Source organism: Dipodomys merriami, unplaced genomic scaffold (assembly GCF_024711535.1).
Source record: "Dipodomys merriami isolate MVZ:Mamm:240054 unplaced genomic scaffold, mDipMer1.0.p SCAF_170, whole genome shotgun sequence".
Lineage (NCBI taxonomy): Eukaryota > Metazoa > Chordata > Mammalia > Rodentia > Heteromyidae > Dipodomys > Dipodomys merriami.
This window is the reverse complement of record NW_027203049.1, coordinates 787703-804311: the sequence shown is the minus strand read 5'-3', so window position 1 is coordinate 804311 and position 16609 is coordinate 787703. Positions and strand designations below refer to the sequence as shown.

At 34.1% G+C, this 16609-nt stretch overlaps 1 pseudogene; it reads right to left on the bottom strand.

Annotated features, from left to right (window-relative positions):
- Nucleotides 1–6963: 6963 nt before the first annotated feature.
- LOC138829385 (U6 spliceosomal RNA) lies at nucleotides 6964–7060 on the bottom strand (annotated as a pseudogene).
- Nucleotides 7061–16609: the final 9549 nt, after the last annotated feature.

Sequence of the window (16609 nt, the reverse complement as noted above, 5' to 3'; positions counted from 1 at the left end):
TCACAAACAGTAAAAGTATTTTAATATATGAAATCATAATATTGCTCATACTATTTAAAAGTTTAGTAGAAATAAAAGTCACAAGATACTTGGATTCTTATAGATTAAGTAAATTGAAAATTAAGAAATAAAAGACATGAGAAATTTGCAAACAAGTTTTAAATAATAAACATTTTGAAACATGTATACTTTTATTTTGATAAAAGATTGATGTTACTGGTGTTTTAACTCAAGATTTAGTATATGATAACCAGGTGCTCTATATCTTGCTAGGCATGGCTATATCTCTAATCATTTCACTCTGGAAATTTTATAATAAGGTCTCATATTTTCCCAGTCTCTCCCGAATTGCAAACCCTATTTACACTTCCCACCATAGTTAGAAAATGGAAACTACAAATCACTATGCCCAACTCAGTTTTTTTTTTTTAATTCAAGTATAAATATTTCCAAAAAGTGACCATGTAATGCAGCCTTTTTTATTAAGTATGTGCTTCTTGAAAATACAGTATTCATTACCTGAACAAATATGTTTAGAACTTTAAGAAATTAAATTTATTTAAATTCATCAACCATATAAAATTTAAGAAAATAATTTTTAAAAATTCACATGTTAACTATTTTGAAAGCAAAAAATATATCTCTGAATAATTTACATGTGTTAAAATTATGCAAAACTAAATTAACTAATCTTACAACTCTGAAAAAAGAATTACCCTAAAGAAACAAAAGAAAATAATTAAGTTCAAAATTTAGAAAATAAAATGAAGTGTACTCTTTAGTTGACTTAAATAACTGAAAGCCCTCTGTATATCAATTTTATAATAAAAAATGCATGAAGAAAGAAAAGTACCCATTGGTCAATATCGACAGGAAAAGCATCAGTAGTTTTATTTTTTGAGTGTGCAAAAAAATCAATGGAAGCGATAAATATGTTCCTTCCATAATAAATGTACTCATTACTTTATTTAGGTAGCTGTATCCCCTCTGTAAATTACCTTTACAATAAAATTAAATTGAAATTAAAAATAAACTAAATAATATACCAATTAAGAATTCATAGAGAGCTAGGAAGGTGGCTCAGTGGTAGAACTCTTGCTTTGCATGTTTGAGTCCCTGGGTTCAATTCCTCAGCATCACATAAACAGAAAAAAAAAACTGGAAGTGGCGCTGTGGATCAAGTGGTCGAGTGCTAGCCTTGAACTAGCCTTGAGGAACAGCACCCAGGCCCAGAATTCAGGTCCCATGATCCGACACCCTCCCCCCCCAAAAAAAAAACAGAATTACTAGAAACCATTGGTTTAAAACTTTTTAAAAAACTGCCCTAAGTACCCAAGTAATAAAATTTGATGATACTATTTAAATACTTCAACTTCAGCAGAGAAGCCAAAAGTTTAAAAACTGTTACAAAGTAAATTAATAAATCTGAATATATTACTATTAATAATAGTCATAAGATGAATTTATAGTGGTAGTCAAATAGGTAAGAAATGAGGCAATTTGCCATTCGTTTGATTTAATATGTGAGAAAGAATTTTCTAGGTTTCTTAAAATATATAATCAGTTTAATGAAGAAACTATTCTGTCACATGATATGATAATTAGATGAAGCTGATATTAGAGCAAAGAGCAGATTGTACTAAGTTTTTGCATGTTAAAGTATATGCTTATTTTGGTTGTGGGAAATTGTGTTCAACTTGGGTATTGTTTTTGTAGAGTGGTGTCATATCAGTGGTTAATTTTAGGATAGGGGTTCCCTTTCAAAAGAACATGCATCTGATCTGACTTTTTAACCTTCTCATTATCAAGGGCATAAGAGTTGCACACCAAATTGTCTTGCTTCCTAACCTGGCTGGCCTGGATTCGGCAGCCCTTCCAATCTTAACCTGTAGATAGGGCAGGATGGTAGAAATGATCCAATGCACCCAACTATAGATTGAGAAAGAAGTCCACTAAACTTTTGGCCTGGGTTCTGTTCTCAAGCCTCCTCAGTAGTTAAGAGTTCAGACATATATATGACTTAGGCATGTGAACACCTCAGGACAAGAATAAAAAAGCAGTGAAGTATAGAGGACAGGCCGAATTTTAACTAGCTACTTGGGGGCTGAATAAGATTAGCTAGCTACTCTGGAGGCTGAGATATGAAGACCACTATTCAAAGCCAGTCCAATCATGAAAATACATGCAATTATCTCCAAAAAAACAGAAGTGGAACAATGGCTCAAGTGGTAAGCCACTATCCTTGGACAAAGAAGCTTAGGGATGATGAATGAATAAATGAGCACTTGCACATATGCATGCGTGTATACACGTGCATGTACACACACACACACACACACACACACACACACACACACACACATGAGTATTTCAATGCGAAGTTCTTTTTTTTTTACCTTGCTGTACCCTATTTCCCTGTATTAGTTTACAAATTAACAAAATCAGCTAAGCACCTATTTACATAGAACTCATCATGTTTCTCTAAAGTAAACTCTCTTTTTAGAAGCATGCTTTTATTTGACCCATATGTAAACTATTCAGGAGTTTGATTCTTCTCCCTCAATTCTGTAGAATTAGATGATTGTTTAGCTTCACCCTAGCAATACAATTTTGTGAAATCTTGCATCAAGCAACGTATTTCTTTCTCTAGAACGCAAGCCTCTGTCAAAAAATTAATAATAGGTTTTTCTTCTCTTTGCTTGCATTTGTAGTTTTATTATCTTCATAGATTTTATGATGATCTGTCTGTGCATGGCAAAGACTGCTGTGAAAATAAAAAAACCCGTCACAGCACTTATCATTTATGTACCATCCATAGATATGAAGATGTTTAAATATTACTGAAATTGCTTTGTAATAAATCATGTTCACCTTGACTATCATGAAAAAGAAGAATTGGTTTCTCAGCATTTTAGGTAAGAACTTGATTGAAAGAAACAAAAGTACAAGTGAGGAACAACTCAACACATACATTCAAATGAAACAACACAACCCAAGAAAACAAATTAATTCAGTAGTCAAGAACCTGCAGGAAATGCAAAGTCTTAAAAAAACATCAGCTATCACAAACTTATGAAAATCCTGACTACATGGGAGTCTACTCTTGAGAGGATAGAGGTTAAAGCCCAGACTGGACAAAAAAATCAGTACACAATGCCATGCACCTGTTATTCTAAATTCCAGGAAGAATAACATAACATGGACTGAGCCCAAGGTCATACACAAGGATCTGAAAAATAATCAGGATAATTTAGCGCTGGGGACATGACAAAGTGGTAAGAACACCCATTTATGGGGCACAAGACACTCAATTCAAACTCTAATATTTGGGTATTAAAGTAAAAAGCTATTATTTTAAATAATTGGAATAATTGTAAGATTTGAATATTTGAGTGGAAAAATGCATGAGAGAGATAGAATGAACCCACGTTCCAATGCTTTCACCTTAAGTGAAAATATTTTATGGTACTTCAGACAAAACAGAGTTACCTTGCAAATGAGCATGGTTGTGCATTTGGGTGATGGAAATACTTTAATTACACAGGTGTAAATTAAATAGATTTTATTTGGGTAGATTGTACTTCCTAAACTAAGAACCTGGATGATATCCCTGAGATTTTTCTCTCAAGGCTACCACTCTACTATTTGAACCACAGTTCCAATTCTGATTTTCTGTTGATTGTTTGGTGATAAGAGGCTCCTGGACATTCTTGCCCAGGATGGCTTCAAACTATGATTGTCAGATCTCAGCCTCCCGAGTAACCAGGATGCCAGGCATGAACCATCGATAGTTTTAATAATTTAGTAAATTGTACAGTTACTGAAATTATATATTATCATATAACCTGCATAATATATGTGTGTATGTATATATCAATGCATACGGATAGAAATATTTAGCATATTTTTGTATGTACAGTACATTTATGAAATCATCGATTATAAAATAAAATGGAAAAAAGTTAATAAGGAGCAAAACAAAGGAAATTATCACATGTTTCTTGTTGTTGAATGGAATAAGAATTCAAGAATCAGGTTGGGAAAATCATCTCTACGTTAACAAAATGGATAAGAGCTATTAATTCCAATCCATCTATTTGCCCATGTTGTGCAACCTCACACATGAGTGTCAAAATCAAACCACACTTTTTGCCTATGCTTTTAACTCACCTGATATAATTTACAGGTTAGATGAAGTAATCAAATAAAGATTAAAATAATATTATGTGAGACTATGAATTAGAGCTGAACATGATTTTAAATATGATAATAGCTCATTAAGTTGCGTATTTCTTACGTTTACTCTGTCATGTCCCTCATTCCCACATTAGGAAAGTACATAGAAGGTTCTCACTAAATTATATGTACAATTATGAAAAAATGTTTTGAAAGAATATGGGCACAGTGATGTTTTAGCTTATTGAGACCTGTAGGGGTAAGTGTAGGGGTAAGTGTGTTTTTGAGGACTTGCAATACATTGTGATGAAGATGAAGGGAAGGATGTTCTTATTATGGAAAACTGGATAGAGTATTGCTCCCACAAAGGAAGTGATGAATTATTCCAAAACGTAACAGTAAAATCACTTTCACAATCATGTTCACTGCTGCACTATTCACTGTAGCCAAGTTACAGAAACAGCCCAGATGCCCTTTGGCAGAGTGATGATTAGAGAAAGAGTGGCACATATACACAATTGGATTGAACCCATCCATTTTGAAGACTGTTACATTATTTGCAACGAAATGGATAGATCTAAAAATATATTAATGGAACTGAGTCAGAGCCATATTTGGAAAGTTTACACAAAAATATTAACCAAAGCATGTTATTTGCAGAGGAGTATTTCAAAGGCGTAATTTCTTATAAAATTGAACTTTACTCCAACAAAATGAATACCAGGAAACTATCACTTGGAATATGTGAGTGGAAGTCAAAAGGAAGGAATAAAGAGAGTTATGGAGGAGGAGCCTGAAGGTATAATATTCAATACAGATAGTATGAAACTAGAAAAAATTAAAATGGGATGAGGTTTGGAAGGGTGTGGAAAAGTTATATAAAGATCCATTTTACTTTAAAAAACTGATATGTTGAATGAAAATTCCCTTGTACAAGTATTTAAGATAATAAGAATATAATTAAAAACAATGGAGACATCTGATCTTAAATTCTATTTCCATCTCTTTTAAAAAATAAATTTATTTGCTCTATAATTTGATGAGAGGGATGGATTTTGTGGGTAGCTAAATCATTGCACATCTGTCTCTCTCTTCCTCTCTCCCTTTCATGGTTCTTATAAGTAATATGATTGCTCCATAATTATCATAATTTATTTTGCTTTTATATTTTTGGTTGCATCATTTCACTTTCTGCTCTGCCATATCCCAATTCATTTACATAGAAGACATTATTTCCTGTTTTCTCATTCTTAGAATAAGCTGCACAAGAAGAAAACACTGGTCCTCATTTTCAGTCTGTACCTTTAAATACGGAGGAAAATCTTTCCTCTGCTCTCTACCAATTCCCTACTCTCCAGTTAGAATAATTTAGAATAGTAAAAATGAAAAAAGAGAAAATAAATAATAGTGAAAAAAACAGATGCAGCAAATTCACCAGATTTTTCTGACCATTTCATCCAATGTGAACTATTGGGGAAATACATGGACAGCTCATTCTCACTGGCACTCAAAGTCTCTGGTTAGGCAATTCTGATGAAGTTGAGGAACAAGATGAAAAAGTGAGAAATGGTATCAATTGCAAAAAAAAATGAAATAGTATCCAAGCAAATTTCTTCTTTGTTCTGCTGAAAACAATCGCTTTACTACAGTGCAGAGACTACTTTCCAAAAAGGTCACTCATGTGATTACTAGGGATGACGATGAGCATACCCCTCTTCATCGAGAAGCCTACAGTGGACACTTAGATATTGTCCATGAGTTGGTGGCTCAAGGCAGATATTCATGCAATAACTGCGAATGGCTGGACATCCCTGCACAGTACTCATACATGGAATAATAACAGAGTGGCTTCTTTATTTCATCATGATGCAGATACCAATGGCCAAGTTAAAGGCTTCTTGACCCCCATGCATCTTGCTGCTGGGAATAGATATAGCAATGATACGCTGGATCTCCTTCTATTGAACCATTATATCAAGCCAGGTCTGAAGCACAACTTGGAAGAAACTGAATTTGATATTGCCAAAAGGATAAGTATGTATCACTACCTCTTGGAAGTTGTGGAAAGCTGTACAAATTGTTCTCCTAAGTCCTAATGGATCAGTTAATTTTCTTTAATTTCAAAATTGCCACTCCATCCTATGTGACCATAGAAAATATTTTCACAATACAAAGCAACAGCAATACCTTACTTTAAAAATTCATGTATTCCATGGTATTCTTCCAAGTGAATTGCCTGACTTTGATGTCAAAATATATTTGAGTTGTTTGTATACATCTATAATGATTTCTATAGAGTTTGTGATTTTTTAAATCAGAAAAAATTTTAATTTATCTGTTGAAATGAGTAGTACAGAAACTAAAGATATTTCTGGTGCTTGTCTGAAAAAGTATATTTTAAAATATTTAATATTCTGTTTGTATAATGTCCATAATCTATTTCATTCGCTCCTAGATATAATACTTTGAATTCGACATTGTTTTATAATACATACGTTCATTAATAAATGTGTCCTTTCAGATTGCATTCCATATAGAAACATTTTAAAATTCTTTTAATTCCTAGGTCCTTATAGAATTTTATTTCTTTGGGATAAAATGACAATGTTATTTATTTAAAAAGTTTTATAAAGGTTATGCTATGTAAAGGCCTTTCTAAAACGGTGAAGATTGAATACACTGATGTCAAACTAACTTTTATTTCTATGAATTACATATATTATTACACTTGTATATTTGTAATCAACTTTTGAATAACTGTTTTTCATTTCTTGCATCTGAAGAATGAAAAATATGGAATACTTCACAAATTTTCATATCATCCTTGTGCAAGAGGCATGTAAATCTCTGTATTGTAATTCAGGTAGACCTGCTGCTGAAGCATGTAGTATCCTATAAACTTAAGTAATCAATGATGCAATCTTAAGACAGGTATATATCCTTGGTTGCCTATTTGTAACAAGGAAACCTTATTGTTCCCAAAATTGTTATTCATCTTATTTCTGTAAAATTCTGTGTATGGTGGAAAAAACTTATGTTGTTTGTTCGATTGCTCACATTTGCAAGTTTTTGTAAATGACTATTTTAAGTCTTTTTCATTTGAAATTTGATCATACTTTGAAGCCGTTATAGATAGGTGCAAAGGTGATGGATTTTCAAGTACTTATTTATTAACTGATTTAGCTTTGTGGAGCTAATGGATTAAAAGTAAGCCTTGCTTAAGAGCTACTTCTAAATTTCTGCAGCTTAAAATTTCCCAAATGAGGTCTTGCTGGCACAAATGTCTCCTTGACCTTTCACCCTTGCTTCATGTAGGAACAGCCCAACCAGAATGTCTTACCCTGACAGCATAGATTGTCTTACTGGAGCAAAACTAATCTTAGTTACAAGGGATTATATAGAGACAAACAGTTCAGACAGAACTGTTCGGACTAGAAGGTATTTTTTCAAAATATAACTGCTTATTACACCCTACCATTTCAAAAGTAGCTAAAGCCAAGAAGGTGAAAAAATTGTTCATATGCATGATTACCTAATGTCCTGGCCTGACTACCATCCAACCAGGCAGGAAGTTACACCACTGATTTTCTATCACCAAATATATTCCATAGCTCCAGGAGAAGTCCATATGTTTCTCCTGGTTATTAGGCCTTAAATTGGTAGTGTTTTAACCTCAGTGTTTCCTCTTGCCTCTAAGCTGTACATCCCCGAATGGTAAAACTTTAGTTCTAATTCTCCTAAACAATGAGGTAGAGGCAATGGAATAATACTTTAAAACAGTTGCCTTTGATTCCCTAACCACACCGGAACAATGCAAAACATTTTCTTATAGATAATTATATATTTTATATTTATATGTGTTGATTTTATATTTCACACAATGGATCTTACTGGAATTAATTGATAATTTGACAAATTAATTTATATTATTCCAATAAATAGATTGGAATATAAATAATCAGGATTAGAATATATATTAGAATATAAAAAGTATCAATGCAATGTTTTCGGTATAAACTTGTGATACTTTCTACGTGTTCTTGGTCTTCTGAATTCACATGGTAAAAAAAACAATGTTGTTTTCCTCTAATCTATAAGGGATTTTACTCTGCTGCTCTGTTTATTGTTTTAACTCGCTGGTCCCAAATTGTTTTTCTCCATATTTCTGAAGCATTCCTACTGATTATACTCAAATTTTGCTGATATGATGTCTAAAAGGTATTATTCTTCTACAGGATCCATGGGTCCTAGGATCCCAGGTCCCAGTTATCTGCATCATCAGATAACTAGGGCAAAAGTTCCCACCTATGCCCATGCAACATGCCAAGAGAAAGTAATTGAAGACCCATCTCAATTTCTCATTTCTTACATTTCAGGGCCCCAATTCCTTGAAATGAAGGAATTAGCAGTGAGCAATTGGGAAATGCAGGACAACTTAAAATGCAAGATGAAATCACAAAATGTGAAAGTACAGTAATTCAAACTTTCAATTTTCAGATGACCATGCCATATGAGTGGAAAAGACCACAAATGTCACAAGATTATTTGTAATACCGTTCTCCTAATGATTAATGAATGATTTCAGTCCAGTATCAGCAGGCTAAAAAATAGTTCCTGAACGATAGATCCATAATTGGTCTACCAATGCTAGGAATACTTGACATAGAGGTCAAATATAATTCAAAAAACATTAATTGAGAAGATCCTTAGTGCTTCAAAACACTGGTACTTCAGTAAACTTGGTTCTGTAGTATAAAAATGTCATTCTCAAATAAATGATAACCTACATTTAATCTGCTGAAAGTATATTCCTTTTCAAATAAACTTTTAAAAATCACATTTGCCAAAATAACACTTTACAAGTGATCATATTTAGTGAGGTTACTAGTATTTCAAGTGTAGGGAGCAAGTTTCAATAGAGTTGATTTATTCACCCAGCACTAATGCCAAACAGGTTCAACCATTCATTAAAGTGTAGGAATAGTACCCCCCACCATTTGTGTTTTTCAGTAGGTACCTTCAAAAATTTGTTAAATAGTTCAGCCTCCAATATTTCAAACCAAAACATTAGCTAATAAAGTAAATTTCATAACATAAGTACATTTTAAAAAGTCATGAATAGTTGCCTTATCATATGGTGTTTTATGTTTTCCCTATATGTCTAACATAGTAAGAAATATGACTTTAAGTCTTGAATATGGGTACTCATCAGAGATTTGACAAACATACAATCTGTCTTCTATTTCTATCATATTCCTCTACCGTAGTAAATTTGATATTTCTTCTTTTGCCAATACTTATAGTTAGTTGAAAATATCCCAGGTAAAATAAAATAATCACACACCACTGTACAAAGCCATTTATAAAAACTGGTAGTTAGGAATACATTCTAAGCCATTTTTAAACTTTCTTGTTGACTACAGATTAATCTTCCAAATGGAGGGCAATGAAATCATGTCTAGGTGCTTCATGTCTCCAGTCTTGCAAATTGTTACTTCAGATGAATGAATTATGGAAATATAAGCTGACATCAGTTCAAGTATATGCAGAATTGAAACTCCATGGAATGTATATAAACCTTTCAAAGTACTAACAGACAGTTTAACAGAATGAGTATCAGGAAATTGAATTAATAGTAATAATAGTAAAGGAATAATAATAAAGCCATAGAATGAACGAAGAATGGAACAAGGGGCAAGTACAGCTAGAATACTTAATATACACATGTGAGAAAGGAAGTGGTAAATCGGAAATAAATCTTGTAGAAGGGGTTGGTTGAGAATGATAGAAGGAGTGACTCTGATCCCGGAACATTGGACAATTAGATGGACATTTTTGTAACACACTTTCACAACTTTTTGAAATTCAGTGAAAAAACACAACAAAAAACAAAAACACACAAAAAGCACAACCAAACAGCAATCTCTATAGAGTACGATTATGACCTCTCAAAATTTTAAATAGTTAATGAAGGACAATCTTGGGAAAAGCATACAAAGCTGTTCGAAGTGAGCAATTTGTGGTAGAGGAGAAATTTTAACAGATTTAAATAGACTGTTTAAGGTTATAAATCACCTACATCTGCTGCAAATATTTTCTTCTGCGAGTTCTCTTGGTCTGAAAGGATATTCCAATCCTGAGCGACACTTGATAGCTTGTGAAGGTAGAATGGAAGAAACAAGATCAAGAACCCATTAATCCATTGGAGAGGAAACAGTCGTCTACGTTTTCTCTCATTTCTATTGACTACTTTTATTCATAAGTTTAAGTCAAGTGATTTGAATTAAATATTTCCTTCTTTGTTCTGGCAAAGTAATTGGTCAAAATAATTCACTAAATATTATTAGCCTTTTTTTTCTATCATGCTGTTTTCTTGTCCAAGCGAGTCCATTACACTTCCCGCTTGCATTTGGTTGCCACAGAAACCCAGCATCAATGTTAATGAGGACAATCTCTAATGTAAAACTTTGTCTCCAAAATACCAGTCCAAGAAGCTGTGATCACAAATATTTAGCTATACATTTTTCTTTTTTCTTTTACCTTGAAAGTCTTCTTTGTCTAAAGTGCCCTCAAAAATAAGTACTCTGCCAATTTTTGGATCAATCACTTATAACCTCAAAGATATTTTGCTAACAAGATGCTTAGAGGAAACCGAAGAATACTGCACTTTTATCTTCTCTCTTAAGACTCTCCTTAGATACCATGTCAGGAACAGTGAAGTTATTCTTTGCAAAATTATTTCAATAGATTATTTTTTTCTCTTCATCTTGCATTTGCTCAACAAGATGTATGGAGAATAATAGAGTTGAATCACCCATACCATGGATGACAGTGTCTTTCACAAAAGGACAATGCTCCTATGTCCTATTTCTCTGTCCTCCTCTTAGCTCTTGCCTGATTTCCAACTAATCACAGATTCTTAGCTTCAAGTCTAATGAAGGTGAAGGACTATAAGGACTCCCCCATTGCTACATTGTAGGGCTAGATCTCTGGCAGGAGGTAAGTGTGAACGACGCACTCAAGGAACACACGTTGGGAGAACAGGCTTAAGCAGTTCTGGTTTATTTCTGCACAAGGGTTGGGATTTTATAGCTCCAACTTTCCCAACCTCCTGAGTCCTTCCCAGCCAATTACTTAGCGGGGAGTTGATGATGGGCACTGCTTGGTGACAGGCACTGATTGGTCCCCCGGGGGCATGTAGGGAGCAGGGACAGCTCATGGCAGGAAAGCTAGGCAGACGTGCCTGTGGGTCACGTCTCTATGAGCAGGAAGTGTGCTTCAACTGCTACTCTAGCTGACTCAACCAGATCTGACCGGCTCTACCCACAAATTTTCCCTTTTCTTTTAAAAGGACCGTCATTATGGTGACCCGTCATTGGAGGCATTTTTGCCGGGAGTGCAAGCATTTAATAATTCCTAGGAGAGTAAGCCCTACATGTGCACGGCCTCCCCAGATGACCAGAGAGGATGGCGAAAACCATTGTTGTAACTTTTTAAGCACATCTTCTAAAAAGGAGACAGCGGGAATAAGTTGAATGGTGGTCTGGTTTAGGTGGGTAACATCATGCAGCAGGTTTTGGTTGAAGTTTAAGTACTTAAGGGACTTAGGGCCTTTGAGGTTGTTACTAAGTTCAGTGAAATTGGGTGCGGGAGTGGTAAGCTGACCGACAGAATTAGTCAAAGCATTACATAGTCCTCCTTGTTGTAATCAAAGAAACGTAATCTGTTCTTGGAGCAAGTCTATTTGTTGTTGGAGCACAAGGAGGCCTCCCTTAAGATGATTGGCAACTTGTAAATGTTATAATTCTATGGATGACAGTTGAGGGATGAGCTGGTTTATCTGTTGCACGGTGGACACGCTTTGGGACAGCAATACAGCCGCGGTGGTAGCTGAAGCCACTGTAGCGATGATTGCGGACCCGATTGCAAGGATCAATCCTACTGCTCTTTTAGTGCACGGATGAATCAAATGAATCTGGGAAAACTGAGAGTCATTAGTAGCCAGAACAATAAATGGGGGAACACGTACCAAACCTGCAAAAGGATATGAGTCATTGGGTTGCCAGTGATTGCTGAGAGTGCAAGTAGCGGAGGAGTTGTCTCCTAGACAAAAAAAGAACGGGGCTCTAACCACTACCATTCCTGACACCTGGTCATATCCAGATCAGTTACAGCGACGAATATTGGCCAATAGGAAAGGGGACAAAATGAGGCAGGAATGTGATGATCAAACGATTGGCATGGGGGGTCCTAGGTCTCCCAATCGTCCTCCTGAAGAGTCATAAAACTCCTTTAGATTTTGAGGTTTGGGATCCTTTTCAGATTGGTTGTATATAGCTGGGTCTCTACCCTTAAAAGAGTTTTGAAAAAACTATGAAGATGAAGCAGTGGGTGAGGCTTCAATAGCCAAGAAGCTGTGTTTAATTGGAAATCAGGAAAGAGCTGAGAGGAGGACATAGAAGTAGGACACAGAAGCGTTGTCCTTTTGTAACAGACCTGTCTTCCAAGGTATGGGTGATTTACCTCTATTCTTCTCCATACATCTTGGTGAGCAAATGCAAGAACAAGAGAAAAATAATATATTGAAATAATTTTGCAAAGAGAAACTTCACTGTTCCTGATATGATATCTAAGGAGAGTCTTAAGTGAGAAGATAAAAATTGAGTATTTTTTGGTTTCCTCTAAGCATCTTGTTAGCAAAATATGTCCTTGAGGTTAGAATTGATTGAAACAAAAAGTGATGGAGCACCTATTTTTCTGGGCAATTTAGACACAAGAAGACTTTCAAGGTAAAGGAAAAAGAAAAAAGTTAGCCAAGTATTTGTAATCACAGTTTCTTGGACTGGTTTTCTGGAGACAATTTTTACATTAGATTTGTCCTCATTAACATAGATGTTGTTTCATGGCAACCAAATACAAGAGGAAAGTTTAATGGACTCGCTTAGTCAATTAAACAGCATAATAAAATAAAATGGCAAATAACTTTTAGTGAATTATTTGACCAATTACTTTGCCAGAATAAAGAAGGAAAATGTAATTCAAAATGAATTGACCTAAAAGTATGAATAAAATGTAGTGAAGAGAGATGAGAGGAAAAAATAAAGGATTTTTTTCTCTACAGTGGAGTAATGGGTTCTTCATTTTGTTTCTTCCATTCCATTTTTCCAAGCTATCAATTGTGGCTCAGGACTGGAGTATCAAGTTCAGACAAAGAGAACTCATAGAAGAAAGATAATATTTGCAGCAGATATAGGTGATTTATAACCTTAGATAATCTATTTAAATCTGTTCAGAATACTCCCCTACGCCAAACTGCCCTCTTTGAACATCTTTGTTTGCTTTTACTAAGACTTCCCTCCATTAACTGCTTAAAATTTTTGAGAGGTCATATTCATACTCCCTACAGATTGCTGTTTGGTTGTGTTTTTTATGTGTTTTTGTGTTTTTTTAACTGAATTTCCAAAGGTTGTGCAAGTGTCTTACAATTAAATATGTCCACCTAATTATCCATTGCTCCTGGATCACAGTGACACCATCTATCATTCTCAACCACTCCATTCTCCAAGATTTATTTCCGATTTACCACTTCCTTTCTCAAATGTGTACATTGAGTATTCTAGCTGTACTTGCCCCTTGTTCCATTTTTCATTCATTCTATGTCTTTACTATTATGGCTCTCTGGTTTCAACTTCCTGATAGTCATTCTGTTAAACTGTCTGTTAATATTTGAAAGGTTTATATACATTCCATGGAGTTTCAGTCCTGCACATACTTGAACTGATGTCAGCTTATATTTCCATAATTCATTCATCTGCAATAACAATTTGCAAGACTGGAGACTTGAAACACCTAGACATGATTATATTCTCATCCATTTGAAGATTAATCTTTAGTCAACAAGAAAGTTTAAAAATGGCTTTGAATGTATTCTTAACTACCAGTTTTTATAAATGGTTTTGTACAATGATGTGTGATTATTTTATATTACATGGAATAAAACTTTCTACTACCTATAAGTTTTGGAAAAAGAAGGAAAGTAACATATACTAATATAGAAGAATATGATAGAAATAGAAGATAGATTTTGTCACATCTCAGATGAGTACCCATATTCAAGACTTAAAGACATATTTCTTACTGTGTTAGATAGAGGGAAAACAAAACAGCATATGATAAGGCAAGTATTTGTGACTTTTTAAAATGCCCCTTATTAAGTGATGAAATTTACTTTATTAGCTAATGTTTAGGGTTGAAATATGGGAGGCTGATCTATTAAACAAATTTCTGGAAGGCACCTACTGAGCAACACAAATGGTGCGTGGTACTATTTTAGACTTTAATGAATGGTTGAACCTGTCTGACATTAGTGCTGGGTAAATGAATCAAGTCTATTGTAACTTGCTCCCTACACTTGAAAAACTTGTAGTGTCACTAAGTGTCATCTACTTATCAAATGTTATTTTGGTAAGTGTGAATTCAAAAAGTTCATTTGAAAAGGAATACACTTTCAGGAGATTAAATGTAGGTTGGTTTGAGAATGACAACATTTTTATACCACAGAACCAAGTTGTACTAAAGTACCAGTGTTTTGAAGCACAAACGATCTTCTCAATTAATGTTTTGCTGAATTAAATTTAACCTCTAAGTCATTTTCCTGACCATGGTAGATCAATCACGGATCTATCTTTCCAGGAACTATTTTTTGGCCCACTTATGCTGGACTGAAATATTACATTAGTCATAAGGGGAGGGGTATTAAAAATAATCTTGTGACACTTTCTGATCTTGTTCACTCATATGGGCTGGTCATCTGTCAATTCAGGTTGAAATACAGTAATTTCTCTCGAATTTGTGACTTCATCTTTCATTTTAAGTTGCCTTACATTACACAATTGCTTGCTGCTAATTCTTGTTTCTCAAGGAATTGGAGGCCTGAAATATAAGAAATGAGAAATTGAGATGGATTTTCAGTTACTGTCTGCTGGCATGTTGCGTAGTCCTAGGTGAGAAGTATTGCCCCTGTTATCTGATGATGCAGGTAACTCAGCCATAAGATATTAGGACCCATGTGTCTATAGAAGAATAATGTCTTTTAGATATAATATTAGCAAAATTGGAGTATAATATGTAGGAGGAATGAATCAGAAATATGGAGAAAAACAGTTTGGGACCAGTGAGTTAAAACAATAAACAGAGCATCAGAGTAAAATCTCTTATAGATTAGAGGAAAACAACATTTATTTTTAACAATGTGAATTCAGAAGACCATGAACACTTAGAAGGTATCACAAGTATATACCGAAGACATTGCATTGATACTTTTTATATTCTAATATATATTCTAAACTTAATTATTTACATTCCAATTCTATTTATTGGAATAAATAAATATCAATTTATTTGTCAAATTATCAATTGATTCTAGTAAGTTTCACTGTGTGAAATATAAAATCAGCACATATAAATATAAAATATATAACTATATATAATATAATAAAATGGCACATGTTTTGCATTGTTCTGTTTTGGTTAGGGTATCCAAAGCTACTCTGTTTTAAAGTATTTTTCCATTATCTCTACCTCAGTGTTTGATAGAGTTAGATTTAAACCTTTACCTTTTGTAGATTCACAGATTGGAGGCAAGAGGAAACATTACCAATTTAAGGCCTAATAACAAGGAGAAACATATGGACTTCTCCTGGAGCTATGAAAATATTTGGTGATAGAAAGGCAGTAGTCTAAGTTCCTGCCTGGTTGGAAGGTAGACAGGCCCGGACATTAGGTAATCATGCATATGAACAATTTTTTCACCTTCTTGGCTTTAGCTACTTTTGAAATGGTAGGTATAATAAACCATTATATTTTGATAAAAAACCTTCTAGTCTGAAAAGTTCTGTCTGAAATATTCATTTTTCTATGATCCCTTGGAACTAAGATTTATTTTGTTCAAGTAAGACAATTTATGCGATCAGGGTAAGATATTCTGGTTGGTCTGATCCTACATGGAAGAAGGGTAAAGCATCTGGTAGACATTTGTGCCAATGAGACCGCATTTGGGAAAATTTCAGCTGCAGAAGTTTAGAAGTAGCTCTTAAGCAAGGCTTACTTTGAATCCGTTAGCTACACAGAGCAAACTCAGTTGAATAAATAAGTATTTGAAAAAGCCATCCCCTTTGGACCTAGCTAAAAATGCTTCAAAGTATGATTAAACTAAAATGAAAAAGATTTAAAATAGTAATTGACAAAAAAAAATTACAAACGTGAGCATTCAACTGAACAATATAATTATTTTCCATTATACACAGAATTTTAGGGAAATAAGATCAGTAGCATTGTTAGAAACAATAAGGTTTCCTTGTTACAAACAGGCACCCAAGGATATAATCCTGTATAAATATTGCATCATTAACTACCTAAATTTAGAGGACATTAC